Genomic DNA, 14,597 nt, shown 5'->3' with positions numbered 1-14,597 from the left:
AGTGTCTCTATATCACAGGAGGAGACAACTGGCTACATCCACACATCACTCAACCATTATTTTGGTTATTAGAGTCAGGTGTTGGTAGTGCATTGATTCTATTTGAATGGAAGTTCATTGGAAATACCTGGACTTTTATAGCCTGAAACAAAAGAGTAGGTTGATAAAAAAACACTCTCCTAAACCTTCCGGCATACAGGTGAAGTCGGAAGTTTACATACACCGTAGGCAAATACATTTAAACTCAGTTTTTCACAATTCCTGACATTTATTCAAGTGAAAAATTCCCTGTCTTAGGTCAGTTAGGATTACCACTTTATTTTAAGAATGTGAAATGTCAGAATAATTGTAGAGAGAATGATTTATTTCAGCTTTTGTTTATTTCATCACATTCCCAGTGGGTCAGAAGTTTACATACACTCAATTAGAATTTGGTAGCATTACCTTTAAATTGTTTCACTTAGGTCAAAGGTTTCAGGTAGCCTTCCACAAGCTTCCCACAATAAGTTGGGTGAATTTTGGCCCATTCCTCCTGACATAGCTGGTGTAACTGAGTCAGGTTTGTAGGCCTCCTTGCTTGCACACACTTTTTCAGTTCTGCCCACAAATTTTCTATACGATTGAGGTCAGGGCTTTGCAATGGCCGCTCCAATACCTAGACTTTGTTATCCTTAAGCAATTTTGCCACAACTTTGGAAGTATGCTTGGGGTCATTGTCCATTTGGAAGACCCATTTGCGACCAAGTTTTAAATTCCCGACTAATATCTTGAGATGTTGCTTCAATATATCCACGGAATTTTCCTCCCTCTTGATGCCATCTATTTTGTGAAGTGCACCAGTCCCTCATGCAGCAATGCACTCCCACAACATGATGCTGCCACCCCCATGCTTCACAGTTGGATGGTGTTCTTTGGCTTGCAAGCCTCCCCCTTTTCCTCCAAACATAACAATGGTCATTGTGGCCAAACAGTTCAATTCTTTCTTCATCAGACCATAGGACATTTCTCCAAAAAGTACAATCTTTGTCCCCATGTGCAGCTGCAAACTGTAGTCTGGCTTTTTTATGGTGGTTTTGGTGCAGTGGCTTCTTCCTTACTGATCGGCCTTTCAGATTATATCTATATAGGCCTCCTTTACTGTGGATATAGATACTTTTGTGCCTGTTTCCTCCAGCATCTACACAAGGTCCTTTGCTGTTGTTCTGGGATTGATTTGCACTTTTCGCATCAAAGTACGTTCATCTCTAGGAGACAGAACATGCCTCCTTCCTGAGCGGTATGACGGCTGCATGGTCCCATGGTGTTTATACTTGCGTACTATTGTTTGTACAGATGAACGTGGTACCTTCAGGCATTTGGAAATTGTTCTCAAGGATGAACCAGACTTGTGGAGGTCTACAATTTCTTTTCTGAGGTCTTGGTCCTGAGATTTTATTTTGATTTTCCCATGATGTCAAGCAAAGAGATACTGAGTTTGAAGATAGGCCTCGAAATACATCCACAGGTACACCTCCAATTGACTCAAATGATGTCAATTAGCCTATCAGAAGCTTCTAAAGCTGCATATTTTTCTGGAATTTTCCAAGCTGTTTAAAGGCACAGTGAACTTAGTGTATGTTTTCTCTGACCCACTGGAATTATGATACAGTGAATTATAAGTGAAATAGTCTGTCTGTAAACAATTGTTGGAAAAAATACTTGTGTCATGCATAAAGTAGATGTCCTAACAGACTTGCCAAAACTATAGTTGTTAACAAGAAATGTGTGGAGTGGTTGAAAACCGAGTTTTAATGACTCAAACCTAAGTGTATGTAAACTAGTTTTAATGACTCAAACCTAAGTGTATGTAAACTAGTTTTAATGACTCCACCCTAAGTGTATGTCAACTAGTTTTAATGACTCCAACCTAAGTGTATGTAAACTAGTTTTAATGACTCCACCCTAAGTGTATGTCAACTAGTTTTAATGACTCCAACCTAAGTGTATGTAAACTAGTTTTAATGACTCCAACCTAAGTGTATGTAAACTAGTTTTAATGACTTCAACCTAAGTGTATGTAAACTAGTTTTAATGACTCCAACCTAAGTGTATGTAAACTAGTTTAATGACTCCAACCTACGTGTATGTAAACTAGTTTTAATGACTCCACCCTAAGTGTATGTAAACTAGTTTTAATGACTCCAACCTAAGTGTATGTAAACTAGTTTTAATGACTCCAACCTAAGTTTATGTAAACTAGTTTTAATGACTCCAACCTAAGTGTATGTAAACTAGTTTTAATGACTCCAACCTAAGTTTATGTAAACTAGTTTTAATGACTCCAACCTAAGTTTATGTAAACTAGTTTTAATGACTCCAACCTAAGTGTATGTAAACTAGTTTTAATGACTCCAACCTAAGTGTATGTAAACTAGTTTTAATGACTCCAACCTAAGTTTATGTAAACTAGTTTTAATGACTCCAACCTAAGTGTATGTAAACTAGTTTTAATGACTCCAACCTAAGTGTATGTAAACTAGTTTTAATGACTCCAACCTAAGTTTATGTAAACTAGTTTTAATGACTCCAACCTAAGTGTATGTAAACTAGTTTTAATGACTCCAACCTAAGTGTATGTAAACTAGTTTAATGACTCCAACCTAAGTGTATGTAAACTAGTTTTAATGACTCCAACCTAAGTGTATGTAAACTAGTTTAATGACTCCAACCTAAGTGTATGTCAACTAGTTTTAATGACTCCAACCTAAGTGTATGTAAACTAGTTTTAATGACTCCAACCTAAGTGTATGTAAACTAGTTTAATGACTCCAACCTAAGTGTATGTAAACTTCCGACTTCAACTGTATTAACAATCCCTTATTTAAAGTCCCATAAATGAACCAAATAGACAGAAACAATCTAATTGTTTAACACTCATTCTCATTCTCATTTTAACTCATTCTTTACAACAGTCATATTACCTTACCCATGGTGTCCAGGAATTCAGCTGGTGAGATATTCCTGCAGTAGGAAATACATTGTAATGAACGATCGCTCAGCAACAACAGATGGTTTTCTTATTGGAGGCACAAAGATAGACTGTGTGTTTGAACGCCTTCAGATCAAATGGCAGTGGTTATCAATTAAGAGGGAAGGTGCGCTCTGACAACATGAAACGCTAGTGTACTGTAGGCCTTGCTGCTGCCTCTTACCTCTCTGGTAATAAGGGACTTCCTCAGCAAGATAGAAAAAGAGAAACACTATCCCTCCAATGATACAGACTGGGTAGAACAGAGATCGTTCACCCAAAATGTTTCTACATGAAAAAAGATCTCCGAATTTATTTCACCAAAACTTTTCAAATGGATGAACATTCCTCACACCGGTAAAATCAGATGGTAATCTACTGTCATGTTTTTACACTGAGTGTACAAAACATTAAGAACACCTGCTCTTTCCATGACATAGACTAACCAGGTGAATCCAGGTGAAAGCTATGATCCCTTGTTGATCACCTGTTAAATTCACTCAATATTAGGAAGGTATTCTTAAAGTTTCGTGTGACAATAGTCACAATAGGTTTAAAATTGCAGATACATTTGTTCTTTGGGTAACACTTTACATGAACATCCTCTTGTACCTGTGTAGTAATAATGTAACTAGCAACTTTGTTAGAATTCCTATGTAGCATTACTTTCAATTGGAGTCTATAGCTGATGTTCTTCCCAAGTTAATTTCATTACCTCCACCTATAAAAAGTATCAATCAGAATGATATAAATGCTACAACATTCTCTCCACCATCCTACACTGCTATAAATAGGCACACCAACTTTTGGGAAAGCAACAACAATCATGCCAGAGAGATATATGAGACTCAGTACACATCAGTGTACCACTGCTGTGCCATGTGGGGGTAATGCTGGGTAATGCTGGATATGGTAGACAGAAAGAAGATTTCAAATGATTAGCCAAAGCACATTGCTACAAAAAAAATGTGGAACGATGCCAAGTCTGACTATCATATGTTAGTTACATCTGTGGCACTGTCTTTTATTTCCCGTGAGAGAAAGCATCCATGTATAACACTGTATAAATAGTAATAAAGTCAACAACTTCTATATATACTTATTCATCAAGCAGATACGTAAGTTATATGGCTTAAAGTCAAATTAATATGTGTATCTCTATCTAGACTATCTTAATGAGGGCCTGTTGTACACTGTTAGAAAACCCCTTTTTGGGTTCCATGTGAAACCCTCTGTGGAAAGGTAAAGTTTACACCAGTTGTACTCGCCTCATCTGAAGTTTTTTTGTTGTTGATTTGATTTGAAAAGGGTTCTACCTGGAACCAAAAATGGTTCTTCAAAGGGTTCTACTATGTTGACAGCCGAAGAACCATTTTAGGTTCTTAGATATCACCTTTTTTTTCAAAGAGTGTAGAGGTGATGGAGAGAGATCATCTCTGTGTTGTTTTAGGAGAGAAGATGCTCTTCTTCATTTAAATTTGAAGGACCTTTCCATCTAAAGAGACATCCCTTTTCAATTCAAATAGGTGAGTAAGAAAATGTTTTTTTTCAAATATGTTGAATATTCTAAATGCAATTCTTAATCATATATAAATGAAGGAAATAAGAATAATTAAAAGATTGAAAATGTGGGCACTTTTGGGAACGGCTAGTTCCACGCGTCATTCTGCTTCAAAGAAAAAAAGATAAATGATGATGCCATTAAAAGTGAACTAATTAAGGAAGGCTTCTTTTAAGAACTCATTAACTGCAACCTCATTTACATAATGATGCATATTAATTACATTTTAATGAATTTGAATTTCCACCAAGACGCTTTTCTTTGGCGGTGGAACAAATTGAACAAATTATTTAAAAGTGTTCTTGAATCTACTTTTCACACCAAAGGGGAGAGAATGCAATCATTGTAGAAAATCATATTTCTTTCCTAGGCTGGACCATCCGTTAATCATAACAATTATTATATATATATATATATATATGCGTGTTTTTTGTGTTTTTTTAATGTAATAATTGACCCTTTGTTTTTGATAAAACCTCATAGTTTTGTTCCTTTCCCAAACAAGATAGAAGGTATGGGACCAGTGGTAAATATGACAGAATATGTACAATTCTGAAATGCATGATTAAAACATTATAAGGAGGCATGTGGTGTAGTCAGACATGAGAGAGTGTAATGCTATACTACTGTAGCATCACGTGGGCGTAAACAGCCTTTTCACTGACAGCTCTCACACATCTATATGGTGACTAGAGGCCATCTTGCTCAGTTGTTTGGTTTGTGTATTTCCAGCTGGCAGAGGAAAAACAGTGACAGTTCAACTGTCAGAGCACTAAACTGGGACAGGATTTCTCTCCTGAGGGATTACACTAGCACTTGTAATTTAAAGTCACCTTAGAAACATACATATATTTAAAGATATGCATGTATATATTCACGTCTTGATAATATATTCTCTGATATATGAGTAAATCATATAGATTTGTATCAGTACAGTGATGAGTAGACAACAACAGACTGTGCAGTGGCTAAGGCTTGTAGCTGTCTGGAAAAGGGATTTGAATTAAGTGGTATCCCACACAATCTATTTTAACTGTGGATTAAATACTAAAATGTACCATACTATCATGATGTCAAACCACAACATTAAAACCAAACAAGTTAAAGGTGAAATGTACAAGAAGTGCTGTGTAAGTGATGTGATATGTTGCTTCCCTTATTGAGAACTAAGTCTTAGTAATATTTGACTTAGATAGCAGAAATACAGTGTACATAAATGCATGTTTTGTTCTGTATAGTTGCCACCTGGTACCGTTTCAGTTGCTCTACTTGATCAACAAGCCCATCCCCATCGCTGTCTGTACACACACACACACACACACACACACACACACACACACACACACACACACACACACACACACACACACACACACACACACACACACACACACACACACACACACACACACACATTCTGGCGAACAGCAAAGCACAGAGAGGGATGTTCTGGTCCTTCAGGGAGAAAAAGAGTCTGAAGTCACCAGAGAATGCTTATCGCAGGGACCGTCTCCAGCCAAAGTCTCAGAGGTTAACCCGCCACACGCCCAAAGGCCCCTCTGGTGTCTGGCGTGGCCTCGGCACACTCTGTTTGTGTGTGTGTGGTAATGTGTGTGTGTGTGTGTGTGTGTGTGTGTGTGTGTGTGTGTGTGTGTGTGTGTGTGTGTGTGTGTGTGTGTGTGTGTGTGTGTGTGTGTGTGTGTGTGTGTAAGTGTGTGTGTTTGTGTGTGTGTTCTCTCCACTCTGTTTCACCCAGTGTGTTCAGGGCCTTTAAAGCACCACTCTTAAGAGGTGGCTGGGTGGTTGCGGGGGTTCTTCTGACAGTGAGCTCCTACCTCAGGGGAGGTCAGGATTCTGCGATTCACATGAGGCAAGCTGGCGATGCAGTGTAACTGGAAATGGAAAGCAGATGTTAGTTAATTAGGAGACATGTGACAGACAAGACTTGAGCAGTGAGGTACACAAGCTCCCCAGCACCAAGCAGCTGCTGTTACCGACTTCATTGTCAGTCTCATACACAAGTCACAGCATCCCTATGGAGAGAGGCAGAGATGCAAACGCAGACCATTATCAAAATAGAATTCAGCTTGATTGAATCGCATAGATTTCTTCTAGAATTTGACTCATCCCTGCCCTTCATCCTCCGGATTTTGCCTCAGCTTCCCTCAATCTCTCTCTCTTCCGGACCCTCTTTTCTTCACCCTGTCTTCATTTCTAAAACTCATTATAGCATCTGTGTGAAACTGATGAAGTAAAAAAAGGACTACAATAACAATGCAGGGTTTGTTGTCTTTACATTCTGTAGGTCTGATAACTGATTGGAGTTTAACTTTAAATTTATACTATTGGTCAACAACTTGATTTTAAATCCAAACTACTCAGATGTTAAAACGGGGATTCAGATTCATTGTCTCTTTGTTCCTGACCTGCGCTGGTGAGATACACTATTTCTCTCCCCACCTCAGTGAATCTTGGGACATGGCCTCTCTCTCTCTCTCTCTCTCTCTCTCTCTAGAATAATGCATTGTATTGTGTGTTAATTAACTTAAGCATTTTACAAAGTTATTAATACTTGCATTTTGCATTCACTTCTCATGACCATTTATTGATCTTAGTCAGCTAAATAAATACCTCTTGATTGCACCTGGTTTTACTATAATATCACATGGAGTCAGATATTCAGGGTTATCAAATGTAGACGGTTAAATACGACTTATCACCACACATTTTTTAAATTGTCTCAGTTCCTGAGAAGCAGACATTTTCAGAGAGCATTCCTTCTGATAAATGCGCTTTCTTACCTCTCTGAGTATAAATACTCCCCGTTCAGCTGTTGACGAGGAACATAATTGCATCACTGATGAATGGGAAGCCTCATCTGCATTGTTACTCAAGGCTGTTATGCAAAGTAGTGAGAAGCCTCAATCACTTGTTCATTGTGTTATCTTTAAATGTTAGATGAGGATGGGAATGTATATACGTCACCTTTATCTAAACACGCGCAAATGTTGAATACTGCAGTGTACATCCCTATAGTGTACTCTACATGCAGTGTATTCTACCTGCAGTGTACTCTTCCTGCAGTGTACTAAACCTGCAGTGTACTCTACTTGCTGTGTAGGCTACTTGCAGTGTAATCATCCTGCAATGTACTATAATTGCAGTGTACTCTACCTGCAGTGTACGAGATCTGCAGAGTACTAGACTTGCAGTGTACTCTATCTGAAGTGTACTCTACCTGCAGAGTACTAGATCTGCATTGTGATCTACCTGCAGTGTACGAGACTTGCAGTGTACTCTACCTGCATCATACTCTACTTGCAGTGTACTCTACCTGCAGTTTTCTCTCCCTGCAGTGTACTCTACCTGAAGTATACTCTACCTGAAGGGTACTAGATGTGCAGTGTACTAGACTTGCAGTGTACTAGACTTGCAGTGTACTCTACCTGCAGTGTACTCTACCTGCAGTTTACTAGACTTGCAGTGTACTATAAATGCAGTGTACTAGACTTGCAGAATACTAAACTTGCTGTATACTCTACCTGCAGTGTACTAGACGTGCAGTGTACTCTACCTGCAGTGTACTAGACTTGCAGTGCGCTAGACTTGCAGCTTAATCTACCTGCAGTGTACTAGACCTGCAGTGTACTAGATATGCAGTGTACTAGATCTACATTGTAATAGACCTCCAGTGTACTCTACCTGCAGTGTACTCTACCTGCAGTGTACTCTACCTGCAGTGTACTCTAGCTGCAGCTTCCTATGCCTGCAGCGTACTCTAACTGCAGTGTACTCTACCTGCAGCTTACTAAGCCTCCAGTGTACTCTACCTACAGTTTGCTAAGCCTGCAGTGTACTCTACCTGCAGTGTACTAGAACTTCAGTGTACTCTACCTGCAGCATACTAGACATGCAGTGTACTCTACCTGCAGCTTACTAAGCCTCCAGTGTACTCTACCTGCAGTGTACTGGAACTGCAGTGTACTCTACCTGCAGTGTAGTGGAACTGCAGTGTACTCTACCTGCAGTGTACTAGACTTGTGGTGTACTAGACATTCAGTGGACTAGTCTTGCAGTGTAGTAGACTTGCAGTGTACTCTACATGCAGTGTACTAGACCTGCAGTGTACTCCACCTGAACTGTACTAGACTTGCAGTGTCCTAGAAGTGCAGTGTACTTCTACCTGCAGTGTACTAGACTTGAGGTGTACTTCTACCTGCAGTGTACTAGACTTGCAGTGTACTCTACATGCAGTGTACTAGACTTGCAGTGTACTAGACTTGCAGTATACTCTACCTGAACTGTACTAGACTTGCAGTGTCCTAGAAGTGCAGTGTACTTCTACCTGCAGTTTACTAGACTTGCAGTGTACTTCTACCTGAAGTATACTCTACCTGAAGGGTACTAGATGTGCAGTGTACTAGACTTGCAGTGTACTAGACTTGCAGTGTACTCGACCTGCAGTGTACTCTACCTGCAGTTTACTAGACTTGCAGTGTACTATAAATGCAGTGTACTAGACTTGCAGAGTACTAAACTTGCAGTATACTCTACCTGCAGTGTACTAGACGTGCAGTGTACTATAAATGCAGTGTACTAGACGTGCAGAGTGCTAAACTTGCAGTATACTCTACCTGCAGTGTACTAGACATGCAGTGTACTCCACCTGAAGTGTACAGGACTTGCATTGTACTCTACCTGATATGTACTCTACCTGCAGTGTACTAGACTTGCAGTGCGCTAGACTTGCAGCTTAATCTACATGCAGTGTACTAGACCTGCAGTGTACTAGATCTGCAGTGTACTCCACCTGAAGTGTACAGGACTTGCATTGTACTCTACCTGATATGTACTCTACCTGCAGTGTACTAGACTTGCAGCTTAATCTACCTGCAGTGTACTAGACCTGCAGTATACTAGATCTGCAGTGTACTCTACCTGCAGTGTACTAGATCTGCAGTGTACTCTTCCTGCAGTGTACTCTACCTGCAGTGTACTAGATCTGCATTGTACTCTTCCTGCAGTGTACTCTTCCTGCAGTGTTCTCTACCTGATGTGTACTAGATCTACAGTGTACTCTTCCTGCAGTGTACTCTTCCTGCAGTGTACTCTACCTGCAGTGTACTAGATCTGCATTGTACTCTTCCTGCAGTGTACTCTTCCTGCGGTGTACTCTACCTGCAGTGTACTAGATCTGCAGTGTACTCTTCCTGCAGTGTACTCTACCTGCAGTGTACTAGATCTGCAGTGTACTCTTCCTGCAGTATACTCTTCCTGCAGTGTACTCTACCTGCAGTGTACTAGATCTGCAGTGTACTCTTCCTGCAGTGTACTCTTCCTGCAGTGTACTAGATCTGCATTGTACTCTTCCTGCAGTGTACTCTTCCTGCGGTGTACTCTACCTGCAGTGTACTAGATCTGCAGTGTACTCTTCCTGCAGTGTACTCTACCTGCAGTGTACTAGATCTGCAGTGTACTCTTCCTGCAGTGTACTCTTCCTGCAGTGTACTCTACCTGCAGTGTACTAGATCTGCATTGTACTCTTCCTGCAGTGTAATCTTCCTGCAGTGTACTCTACCCGCAGTGTACTAGATCTGCAGTGTACTCTTCCTGCAATGTACTCTTCCTGCAGTGTACTCTACCTGCAGTGTACTAGATCTGCAGTGTACTCTTCCTGCAGTGTACTCTTCCTGCAGTGTACTCTACCTGCAGTGTACTAGATCTGCAGTGTACTCTTCCTGCAGTGTACTCTTCATGCAGTGTACTCTACCTGCAGTGTACTAGATCTGCAGTGTACTCTTCCTGCAGTGTACTAGATCTGCAGTGTACTCTTCCTGCAGTGTACTCTTCCTGCAGTGTACTCTTCCTGCAGTGTACTAGATCTGCATTGTACTCTTCCTGCAGTGTACTCTTCCTGCAGTGTACTCTTCCTGCAGTGTACTCTTCCTGCAGTGTACTCTACCTGCAGTGTACTAGATCTGCATTGTACTCTTCCTGCAGTGTAATCTTCCTGCAGTGTACTCTACCCGCAGTGTACTAGATCTGCAGTGTACTCTTCCTGCAGTGTACTCTTCCTGCAGTGTACTCTACCTGCAGTGTACTAGATCTGCAGTGTACTCTTCCTGCAGTGTACTCTTCCTGCAGTGTACTCTACCTGCAGTGTACTAGATCTGCAGTGTACTCTTCCTGCAGTGTACTCTTCATGCAGTGTACTCTACCTGCAGTGTACTAGATCTGCAGTGTACTCTTCCTGCAGTGTACTAGATCTGCAGTGTACTCTTCCTGCAGTGTACTCTTCCTGCAGTGTACTCTTCCTGCAGTGTACTAGATCTGCATTGTACTCTTCCTGCAGTGTACTCTTCCTGCGGTGTACTCTACCTGCAGTGTACTAGATCTGCAGTGTACTCTTCCTGCAGTGTACTCTTCCTGCAGTGTACTAGATCTGCAGTGTACTCTACCTGCAGTGTACTAGATCTGCAGTGTACTCTTCCTGCAGTGTACTCTTCCTGCAGTGTACTAGATCTGCAGTGTACTCTTCCTGTAGTGTACTCTTCCTTCAGTGTACTCTACCTGCAGTGTACTAGCTCTGCAGTGTACTCTTCCTGCAGTGTACTCTTCCTGCAGTGTACTCTTCCTGCAGTGTACTCTTCCTGCATTGTACTCTTCCTGCAGTGTACTCTACCTGCTGTGTACTAGATCTGCAGTGTACTCTTCCTGCAGTGTACTCTTCCTTCAGTGTACTCTACCTGCAGTGTACTAGATCTGCATTGTACTCTTCCTGCAGTGTACTCTTCCTGCGGTGTACTCTTCCTGCAGTGTACTCTTCCTGCAGTGTACTCTTCCTGCAGTGTTCTCTACCTGCAGTGTACTCTACCTGCAGTCTATGCTTGCTCTTCCTTGTTATGCCTTATTTTGCCTTGATCAAGAATCAATAACATTTGGAAGAAAATGCCTCAGAGTGAATATAAAGGAAAAGTTTGCGTTTCATACATTCATGAATGTATTTGAGCTCTGGAGATGGAATTCAAGTCTGGATGAGGTATTGTGATCAAGCATGTTTAACATTGATGTCAATGTGAGTCTTTGTGTCTTCAAATCAACATAGGGTTTACAGATTTAGCTAATGTGATTGACTGGGTGATTTTGATTAATCTTCATGGACCTTCATTTAAATAATACACACACACACACAGGCACACACACACACACACACACACACACATACACACACGCACACGCACACGCACACACACACACACAGACACACACACACACACACACAGGCACACACACACAGGCACACACACACACCTCCGGTCAGCAATATAATTCTGTGAAATTGATGAATGGCTAGACATTAGCCCCATTCAAACAACAGATGTTAATTCACTTCAGATGTGAATTATCAGATCATTTGTGTCAGGAAGTGGAATATGAATGACTGAGATTATCTCGTATTTGGGCCCTCCGTTGGCAGACCTACCGTCCTCTGGGCCTGCAGGTAAGATGCTGAGGGGCTTGGTGGGATGGGAGAGGTGTGTGTGTGTGTGTGTGTGTGTGTGTGTGTGTGTGTGTGTGTGTGTGCGTGTTAGAGAGAGAGAGATTATATATATTATATATATATATATTATATATATATATATATATATATATTATATATATATATTATATATTGGTGAAACAGTATTTGATGAGGATGAACTTAACCTGTTCTGTCATCATGGTCACTTATTTATTGGTGGAAAATACTCCAATGTAACCTCATATCCACTAGATAATGACTATCCCACTGTCTGGCATACTTTATAAGTGTTTCTTAACCTGCTTGTTTTGGATGAATCATGTCGTTGCAGCCATACAGAATTATAGTCTTGTGTTTTCAGGAGTTATTTTTATTCTCGGTATAAAGTTAACCAAAGGAAAAGCAGAGCAACTCTGCCCTCTCCCCTCTTCTCTCTACTTCTCTACTCTCCTCTCCTTTCCCCTCGTCTCTCTCCATCTTCCCTCTCCCCTCTCCTTCTCCCCTCTCCCCTCTTCTATCACCTTCGCCCCTCTCCACTTTCCTCTCCTCCTTCTCTCCTCTCATCCTTCACCCTTCTGCCTCTCCTTTCCTCCTTCTCCCCTCTCTTCTCCTCCTTCTCCATTCTCCCCTCTCTCTCCTTCTCCCCTCTCCTCTCTCCTTCGCCCCTCTCCTCTCCACCTTCTCCCCTCACCCCTTTTCTCTCTCCTTCTCCCCTCTCCCCTATTCTCTCTCCTTTGCCCCTCTCCACCTTCTCTCCTCTCCTCTCTTCTCTCCTCCTTCTTCCCTCTTCCCTCTCCTCTACTCCTTCTCCCCTCTCCCCTTATCCTTCTCCTCTCCTCCTTCTCCCCGCCTCCAACTCCATCACAACCACCAGTCCCAAAGGTGGCAAAACAAAGGGAAAGATTTCAAAACCTGCATTGAGAATAACTCTGAATATAAAACATGTCGGATCCCAAAGGTAGAAAGTTGAGATTTGTTGCCGCCGGTAACCACAGAATATGCCAGTAAAGTAACCACCGAAGGACCAATAATTGGGTCAGGTGAAAAACAGGGGGGAAATGTTTCACTTCCTCTCTTTCGCCCCACCCACTGCAGTCAACAACCACTCATATTGTTGTATGTACACAGCTCCTACTTGCTATGGAAATGCTAAGCAAGTCCAAGACATTACCACTATGATGGCTTGATAAATGAATGGATAAGACTTTCAAGACGCTAAGAAATCCCAGGCTATTCTTTCCCAGTTGACCTTTTGGGCCATAGGCCTAAATGCAGCATCAGGCATGTGCTTCGCCTGATTACCCCAATGCCTTGGATCTCTCTCCGGCCACAGACTGGCGTGTCTCTGGGAATCAGGCACTCTACACTGAGGCCTGGGCCAGGCGGCTGGGCCACACAGAGAGCAGCTGGCCTACACCGTGCCATGGCCGGAAAGACAGGACGCCAGCCGTCATATTATTAGCAGGGCTATTATCCCTGATCTGATGTCCTCTCCTCTGCTCAGCTGGGAGGTGTCAGGGCAGGGCTAGCCTCTCGGCTGAAGTCAGTGACATCTCCATAGCCGGGCCAGCATGGGGCTATCACATCCACAGCTCTCCAGACAGGCGTGAAGTATGTCCGCTCGTTCACTTGCTGTAGCTTTGAAATCCCCGCCTGTCCATACTGTAGCATAGTATTGCTTCCCAAATGGCTCCCTATTCCTCTTGCAGGGCACTACTTTTGACCAGGGGCCATAGAGCTAAAGTAGTGCACTATAAAGGGAACAGGGTGCCATTTGGAACTGTCTGTGGAGCTGAGGAAGGCTGTCATATCCATGGCTGAGCTGGGCTGGGAGACGAGTCTGTGATGGTCCAGGATTGGCCTGGGAGCTGTCTGGTCTGTGGGTGGGCTGGGGTAGATGGACAGGGATGGGTGATAGCCATAGCCATCACCATCATTAGGCTGCTATCTGAGGCGTCATGTCCGTCCCAGGCCTGACCACCTCCAGGCGGTATGGGTCCATCTCCTCAGACAGGCCGGTGCCGGACCATTTTCTAATGGGTCTAATTGGTCTGGAGATCAGCTCCGAGGTCCGGTATCTCCCCTGACAAAAGCCTACCCAACCCTCGCCCCCTCTGAGTGTCCACAGCTCCACGCTAACTAGAGAATATGCTAGAAAAACGCTACCGCTAAATTAACGACACCAACAGTCATCTGATATATGCAGTTAGAGCCGAACACTAATGGTGTCATCTTCGGTGTCATTTCCCGGTGGGTAGCTGGAGTGTGACCAATGCCAGGGCTGTGTGTGTGTGTGTGTGTGTGTGTGTGTGTAGCAGATACCCATAGACTTCTAGTGATTGCGCTAATGCTAGTTAGCATTGGCTTGCAAAACTACCTCTAATTTCCTTCACACTGGACACAGAGACAGAAAAATTGTATCCAAGATTTCATCTGACTCATGGCCATAATCCCGAAGTATTCCCTTAAAACAGTGACAGAGTTTAATGGCTCTGATAAGAGAAAAC

The 14,597-nt window shown here is 42.2% G+C and overlaps 1 long non-coding RNA gene across 2 annotated transcripts in view; it reads right to left on the bottom strand.

The window, feature by feature from the left end:
• LOC115139020 (uncharacterized) overlaps positions 1 to 3,163 on the bottom strand; it is a 49,105-nt gene extending 45,942 nt beyond the window's left edge. For both annotated transcript variants that reach the window (XR_010465415.1, XR_003865054.2), the window contains exon 1: positions 2,966 to 3,163. This is a non-coding gene — a long non-coding RNA (uncharacterized LOC115139020). The remainder of the gene's footprint in view (positions 1 to 2,965) is intronic.
• Between the last annotated feature and the right edge of the window lie 11,434 nt (positions 3,164 to 14,597).

The sequence above is a fragment of the Oncorhynchus nerka genome, linkage group LG12 (genome assembly GCF_034236695.1).
Source record: "Oncorhynchus nerka isolate Pitt River linkage group LG12, Oner_Uvic_2.0, whole genome shotgun sequence".
NCBI lineage: Eukaryota > Metazoa > Chordata > Actinopteri > Salmoniformes > Salmonidae > Oncorhynchus > Oncorhynchus nerka.
This window is presented reverse-complemented; position numbering and strand designations above follow the sequence as displayed.